This window comes from Stegodyphus dumicola, chromosome 8 (assembly GCF_044657685.1).
Source record: "Stegodyphus dumicola isolate Sdum_Otavi_A_Nest chromosome 8, ASM4465768v1".
Taxonomy (NCBI): Eukaryota; Metazoa; Arthropoda; class Arachnida; order Araneae; family Eresidae; genus Stegodyphus; species Stegodyphus dumicola.
Window position 1 is genome coordinate 28065556 of NC_140775.1, and position 8820 is coordinate 28074375.

Here is an 8820-nt window from a genome sequence, read left to right on the forward strand (position 1 = left end):
GCCACATTTTGTCAATTACATTAAATAGATATTTCAGTAAAAGTCGTATTAATGAACTGATCTCCTACGACTTCTGTACTTCCCATCACTGGCTTGGGTCACTTCTTCTCTTCGGAAGATTCCATTTGTATTCTACGCGATATTTTTTTTTTCCCTAATCGGGGTTACCTGAGGTGCCAGTAATAGCGAGATAGAGTTCTTGGTGATTCTGACCAGTTTACAAAGTATCAAAGTACTTAACAGTATTTTTACCGTGGATTGCCGAGAGGATGGCTGGTTATACGAGCTACGAAATTTTCAGGGCGATGGATTCTTGGAGATGGTTCCCCAAGATCACCGGATCTCTCGTGTTTGGGCATTTTCCTGTGGGAACATATAAAACGCCTAACCTACGAGTGCCCTTGAAACTGGTATGGAAATAAGTCGCCGGGATCCGCGTTGTTTCGGGCGATATTTGGAAAATATCTGGTGTCTTCGCAAATGTGTGTCAGTCCCTATCTCGCAGATGTAAAGCCTGCGTTACAGCTGAAGGTCTTCTGAGCAATTTCTTTGAGCATGAACATCAGTTACATTTCTGTTAATAAAATGTTTTCTGAAGTTTCTTCTCTAATTCTTGTGTTCTTTAAATGTGGCAGTGGAAAACTACCCTTTAACTTCTCACCGCTTGCATTCCGACCATACATTCTATAACCAATATTTCTCGTATAGATGCCTTCTATCACCCCCTAAAGTTTTGCCCACTTGTTTAGATTCACCCTGTGTACACGTTTGGTGCGACCGATTGCAACACAAAACGAGGTGTGCAACTAAATATTATAGCAATCGCTTATACAAAATTTCCACGTTCTACGACTAATCTTTCTTTACTTCGTAGAAGAAAGTAAAAAGAAAAAAAAATTTTGAAAAAGAAAGATGATGAAAGAATTTTTATTACTGCTTAATAGGTACTTGGGATATAATTACTTTTTCTTTTAAAGTTGTTTATTTTTTCTTGGAACAATGACTGACACAACTCTTTAAAAGTTTCACGGGTAAGATGCGCAGAATTTTTCAATTCGTGTGATAAGGTGTCCTCTTCTTTCTTCATTTGGATCAGTTTCCACTTCAAAACCAGATGATTCCACATGTTTTTAACAAGTCCCTTAACCTCTTGTAAGTTAAAAGTAAGTTTCTCTCTTTCTTCATAACCACTGCTTTCACTGCCGGCCGATGTTATAAGATCACTCAGTTCTTCATTCTCCCTATCTCTATGAATTCTTTAACTTCTACCATATCAGAAAATCCCTCTTCAGTTGTTTTTGCAGGTTGTACGATTTCTTTGGCTTTATTTTCCAATCGATCGAAATCCTTTCAAATTGCTGATAACTTCTGGCCGGAACTGATGTCAGCAAGAATTCGGTATTGATGGAAGAACGCTGAACCGCGTATGCATGAATGAAGTCTAGCTTATGAATTCTAGCGTTGGACAAATGAAATGAAAACAATTCAGAAAACGCATACAGCCGGAAATCACGTTTCGCAAATGCACCCTCGCAGAAGTTTACTATTACTCGGTAAAAACGTCCTCTGGTTGGAAAATTAAGAACCTTGTATTCACATGCGAAATGGTAAACTGAAATTTGTCTCTTCATCGTCTGCCTTCGTGAAATTCAGAAATAATATGCTATCTTTCTTTTCCATTCCCGACTATAGATTATTGTGAATACTAGAAACATATGCTTGTAATTAGACTAAAGAACACGTTCGCCTTTTGCAGAACTTCACGTATGGAGAAATAATTATCTATATATATAAAAAAGAAAGTTTGTGTGTCTGTCCTCTAATACCTCAGTCACTACTATAGCTATCGTCACCAAACTTTCTACGATTCTTTTGTGGCTTGGATCTTGGAAAAGGTCGACGTCCACTTTTTAGTAAAAAAAAGTACCCAAATACCCAAAGAATTTTACCATATTTAATTAAAAACTCAGAAAAACGATGATTTTTCGCTCTCATTTTTCCCGAGTGGCAACAGTCTCGCAAGCTGGAGATGAAAATCTGCTTTATTTCAAAAGTTGTTTCCGTTGCTCGCTTTCAAATCCTAGAGTTTGTTACTAAAAAAATTTCTAAATTTTACAATGAAATAAAAATAGCATTGCCAAACATTAAATACATTATTCCCGATTCAAAAAAGTCGTGGGAAGCTAATTCTACTATTCTCATCTTCGTGACACTTTAATCAGCGGAAATATTAATTAAAACCTCTGAAAGCGCTAATTTTCGCACTCATTTTTCCGAATAGCAACAGTCTCGCGCGTTGGAGATAAAAATGCTTTATTTCGAAAAGTGTTGCTATTGCTCGCTTTCAAATCGTTTAGTAATCAAAAGTTTGGAAGTTTTATAAAAGCTATACATATAAAGAAGAATGCCTGTTTGTTTGTTCGCGTTATTGATTTCTGATCAATTATGATCAACGTTTTGCCGCATTTAATCGACTAAAATTGAATATAGGTGATATATGGGATGGAACTTGAGACTAAGACCATTTGATTAGAAAGACGAAAATCATTAAAAACTACCTGCCATTGTTGCTAATATAATGAAAGAGAATTAGTTTATTTTTCTTTCGAAATTTTCTATGTGGGTTCCGTATTCCATCAAACTGAAAAATATATGACTATATTTTTTGCATCGCTATTAAAGAAGGATTGCAGCGGTATCGTTCTGTCTGTTGTTAGATGGATTACTTTCATTCTAACTTAACTGGCATCGGGTACTTCGCTAGCGCTTGAATAAAGATGATCACCGAACATCTAGCGTGCTCTTAATCTTTTCTAGGTTGCTAGACTAAATTTTTATCATTACAGATGTAATAATCGCGTGTTTGCTACGTTTATTATACGTTATATACGTAACACACATATGTTACAACAACCCTCTATGAACCGATAACTCATTATCATTAGACATTGCATTGATGGGAAAACGTTCAATATGCGTCCTATTATTAAAATTTTAAATGAGAAAGGATTTTAATTGTGATCCTATTTCATAATATCAGATGTAGTTTAAATAATTATGAAACTATTAAAAATTTGATAAGAAATTATAGTTAAAATTTTTCTTAATTTCGTTTAATCTGCAAAAAGAATTGTAACTTAAACAAGCAGAAGTTTAATTTTCTGATAAAATCATTTAGGTTTAATTGTTTTCACTCCTGAAACGAAATATTTTTCTACTCCTGAGCAACAGAGACCTGTATCTGTTCGCCCATTTTTTTTTTTTTTTTTTTTTTTTTTTTAGAAACTGATAGGTAAGAGAGATATCTACTCCAAACAAAGATTGCTTTTTTTCTTACCTAATTTTAAAACTGTATGCTAAAGAAATATTACCAATGTTATTAACTGTCAATTTTTGCTTCTAGGGTAGGACTGCCTGCTTCTTTTATATTTTAAACTTGTAAAAATAAAATTTTGTAAATTGAACTGTTTTCAGGTTTTACTTATTTTTATTTCTATTTATTCATTTTGACTTTTAGTCCAAAGTGGCTTTGTCTCTGAGGGATTATTGCTTTCATTTTGCGATTTTGCGTCGAATCACTCTGAATGTCCGTTTCACTTATCAAACTATTGCCACCAAATATTAGAGCCCTGTATTATATTTGAAGGAATTAAATAATGAAGAATCTGCATAAATATATGTATGTATCTCGCATTGGAATAAAACAACGGTGCCTAGAGCCATCCAATTTTTTGTGACTTAATCATACTGCGAATATGGGCATCTGGAAGCCCCAATTTGAAATTTGGAATTTGTTTTATTATCGATTTCATATTTTGTACAACATTCACAAATTTTTGATTAACAAACTCAAGGATTTCAAAGCGAGCAATGCCAACGTTGTACAGAAAAAAAACAGTTTTTATCTCCAACGCGTGAGACTGTTTATTGGAAATTCTAAAGGATAAGATCATTTTAAAATTATTTTACGATATTGCTGTAGAATTGAATTTTATGGTTTAAGTGAGAAGAACATGATATTTAATAAATAAAGGTAACACACAAAATGTTAAAAAAAGGGCCGCTTTGGACGTAATTTAAAATCTGAAGTTATTTATATTTTCCTTTACCTTTTAATTACTGTATTTTTATTTATTTTTCTGGAATTTGGAAGAAATATTTTTGATGTCTATGCAAGCGTTCTTGTTTTGATGTTTTTCTTTCTGATTAACTTTGGTGATTCCTCATAGTAATAAACATAAGAATCAAACCACAAAAACATGAGAATTATAAATATAAATGTGTGCTACAGTAGGCGCCATTTAGTGTGACGCGGTTAATGTTACCATTCGGATATTATTATAGATTTTCGAAAGACGCGCTCGTTTGGGTATGAAAACATTGAAAAGGCATCGCTTATTGTGATCAACGATACGATTAATATGACTAAATTGATGTAGAATAACTTGGTGTGGCAAAATAAAAGATAAATTCGTCATTTGAGGTCAAGTGAGGGGTTAAGTCGCCGAACAGCTTGGTTTCGATTTCAGTCAAAAATTAAAAATTAATCAAAAAAGTAAACCTTGGTCTGGCGTAGATTTTGAATAAAACTCCATCAATTTTGACCCTTTCTTCTTGTAAAAAATCCATCTTGTTCCCGACCCCCCCCCCCAAAAAAAGAAAAAAAATTCTAAAGATTTTTTTTTGGGGGGGAGGGAGAGGGCGAACTGAAAAATCTACGACAAGATAAGGTTTCCTTTTTACCTTTTTTACTGAATTTAAAATTTCACATTGGCATGTTCTGTTCCAATGAGATGCTTTCCAGATATTAAGGTTAGGCGGTTATGACATCGATCAAATAACTTCTAAAAAATCATGAACAGTTTATAAATGAACTCTTGCGTTCAAGATGTTATGAGTATTTAATGGACAAATTTTTGCTTTTTCCTAATTAAAATACCACGAAAATAGCTATTTATATGTTTCTTCATATTTTTATTTTAAATTAGTTAAATTCAATTCTTATTTTAATGGACGATTTTTTTAAGCATTGTTTAGTGTTGTCATTCGATTAATGTTATCAAAATAGCCGTGGACAAATAAGATCACATTAAGCCACGCCTACTGTATTACCATTCATGAAACAGGAGGAGAAAATAATTCTACTGTTCAGGATTGTTTAGTGATCTTCAAATCTCCTAATTTTCTCCGTCTTGTTAATAATTTATATATTCTATTAATTTCACACGGAAATTTCAGTAAAATACTAGTTGCATAGCTATATACTATTATATAGTCATTATGACACATTACAATTCGTTTCTTTTTTCCCCTTATCTTTGTTTCCTTTCTCTCTTTTTTTCTTTCATTTCCCCCCCCCCCAATTCTTAATAATAATCATATTTTCCGGATTGTTATGTATATCTGCTTTATTCTCTGTCATTAGTCCAAAAGGAGCGTTAGCTCAGAAGGGCGTTTTGGCATTTTGCGTCGATTCACTGTAAATGTCCGTTTCACTTTTCAAACTGTTACCACCAAATATTATCGCCCTCTGTTATATATAGAGAAATTAAATAATGAAGAATCTGCATAAATGTATGTATGTTCCTCGCATTGTAATAAAACAACGGTACCTAGAGCCATCAAATTTTGAATAACGTAATCCTTCTCCGAATATAGGCATATGGAAGCCCAAATTTGGAATTTGTTTTATTATCGATTTCATATTTTGCAACACTTTAACAAATTTTTGATTAACAAACTCAGCGATTTCAAAGCGAGCAATGACAACACTGAACGAAAAAAAAAAAAAAAAAAAATATTTATCTCCAGCGCATAAGGCTGTTTAACTGAATTCTAAACATTGCTCATTTTAAAATTATTTTGCGATATTTCTGTTGAACTGAATTCTATGGTTTAAGTGCGAAGAACATGATATTTGATAAATAAAAGTAACACAGAAAACGTTAAAAAAACGCCGCTTTGGGCGTAAAATCTGAAAGCTTTCAAATTTTCTTTTTTTAGTCTTTTACATATTCATTTTCTTTTACATATTCCATCACAAATGACGGGGAAAATGAATACAACGAAAATCTTCACTTTTGCGTATTGTTTACTTTATTTATCTATCCTATTTAAAGGAGTATTTTGAAGTCGATACTGTTTTTAATGATCTTAACTTTAATCAGAATTACTTTCATTCAAACTCCTTATCCCAAAATCAGGGTTTCTCAAACTATAATACGTGTTCCACTAATGGTACATTACATTATTTTTGCCGATGCAATTTTTACAATACCATGAAAATATCTATGAGTTAAATGAATGTAAAATAGCGCCTCTTTTGGTACGTATAACGTCTTCACAAAGCTTTTGGTACGTGGAACATAAATATGATGGTACATATATTTTTTATTCAAATTTTTGACACGTAAAATTTTAAAAGCTTGAAAACGCCTGCTTTAAATATTTCGGCAATTGTGTTTTTACCTTTGGCCATTTAGAAAGAACTCTAGAAGATACGAAAGCTCTTTTTAGTGCTGCCATCTATTGCACTTAGCTAAAAGTGATGATTAATTTTCTCTCAAATCATTATTTTAAGGAATTACGATAAAATGGTCGAAAAAGGCGTTTTCTTTCATTCTGGATGGTAAGTTTCTCTTTTGCTACTAGCAAATGATTTTATTTAGTGCAAACAAAAGCAGAAAATACAAGAAATAAACAAATTCTAATGCTGTTTCGAGGGGTTAAAATCAGGAGAAGCTTGAATTGCATGCAATATTTTTTTTTCCCTCTCCTGAAAAAAATGTCTCTGATCGCCTTTAAAATCCAAAGATTTCTTTTTTTTTTTAAATCTAATTAATTTTCTGACCTTATTTTAAATTTTACTTTGGTATGTTTGTTCCCAATTAAACTTGAAGATTACTATGTATAAATTTTATTCAGCAGAAATTATTGCTATTTATTTTAGTTTCTTATTGTAATTTTTATTGCCTAAATAACACTTGTTTTATGAGAATTCGTGAATTAATTTTGTTGCATAAGTAGAAAGTATCCTTTTTCGTCCTCCAGGAAAATTCCCCTATATTGGTCGTAACACTTGTGAGGGTTACCATTTGATCTGGCGGATATGCCATTCCTTCTGATGTGAACACATACGAAATTTCGCTAAGTGCCGCTTATGAAAACATAGGAGCATGCATGTGAGGAAAAAAGACAGTTTGTTGTTATGAGAATATAATATTTAAAATCTTACGCACTGGCAGATGATATGAATAATATTCTGGATTTTGAATTATGTGTAATATATAATGGACTCTGGGCTTGAGTAGCAGAACGCCTCTAATGAGCCAAATTCCTTGAATTCTTGAAATTTTTAATCGGGCAATCTGATGAAGGTTCTCGTTTGAAAGAGAGAGGCACTTTTCCTCTTGGCTTTTCCGCGAGCTGATATACTCAGTTATATGAAGCTTCTGGTAGAGTTACTAATGTCTATATCAGTAACTGATGGGACAGCGGACCGGCGTAGACAGTTTGTAAATGGTGCCCTTACATTTTGCACATTGGCCAGAACACTTTGGCACAAGTTTGATGTTCATTTTATACCATGAAGAATGCAGTGATGTCGAGACACCATGGGAAGATCTTTACATAAGCAAACATTCGTTGACCTGCATGAAAGATGCGGGCATTTTTACAAAATTGTCGTCGAGGTACTGGGATATAAAAATTCCTAGTTTTTGTTCTGCTGAATAAAGAATTTAATTGAACAGTTTCTCACCGGCGAACGACAGCTTTGTAAAGATGATTAGCATAATATGTTTATTATTAGTTTGTTTTTCGATTTTCCTATTTCTTAAGAGCCATTAAATCTATATTACTTCAATGTTTATTTTTTTTAGCACAAAAAGGCGTTGGCTTGAATGGGATATTAGTTTCGAAAGGGGATTTTGCGTGGTCCACCTATAAAAGACATATTATGTATTTTTCAAATTGTTGCCGCCAAATATTATTGCTCTGCATTATTTTTAAAGAAACTGAATTATGATGAATGTATGTATGTATGTTCCTCGCAATCTGAGAAATCGATGGTCCCTAAATTTTGAATAACGTTGTTCTCTATCAGAGTACGCGAGATTGTCTATCGGAAATTCTAAAAAAAAATGCTGTTTTAAAATTTTTTGAAATTTTTTTATTGAATTGAATTTTATGTGGCGTAAATGCAAAGAATGTGATATTTAATTAATAAATTTAACATGCAAACCATTAATAACAAGAAAAAGGTAGTTTTGCAAGCCGTCTTACTAAAGAAACTGAACATTCATATGATGAACTAAGAAAAGAGTAAAAAAAATAGAACATCCAAAACTTAACACTGCGTCGGAATATCTAAATATGTGCTGCTGATCATTTTTTTTTATAATTTTGCTGTTCAGTTATGTACGGCATAAGCGCGAAGAAGATGGTGCTTAATAATAAAGCTAAAAAATCAAAAAGAAATGGATCAACAGGAGTGAATGCAACAGCAGACTGGTAGATTGCAAGCTGAGCGACAGCGTAAAAAGATCTTTAACAAACTCTTTTGAGCTACTGCTAAAATCTGAACCCTTTCAATTTTTTTTTCTTTTGTTTATTTATTTATTAAAATTTCCTTTTTCTTTTATTTGCTTATTTATTTATTTTTCGATACATAATCCCATTAACTATGAAATTTTGCTTAATGTTTCCTAAGTTTTTCAATAATGGAGGAAACAAGACGGACTTACGCCACCAGACTTTCGGGACATTTCCCGATATACCCTGCCCTAGTGTCGTAGCTAAGAGGGAGTAAGGCGGCACAAT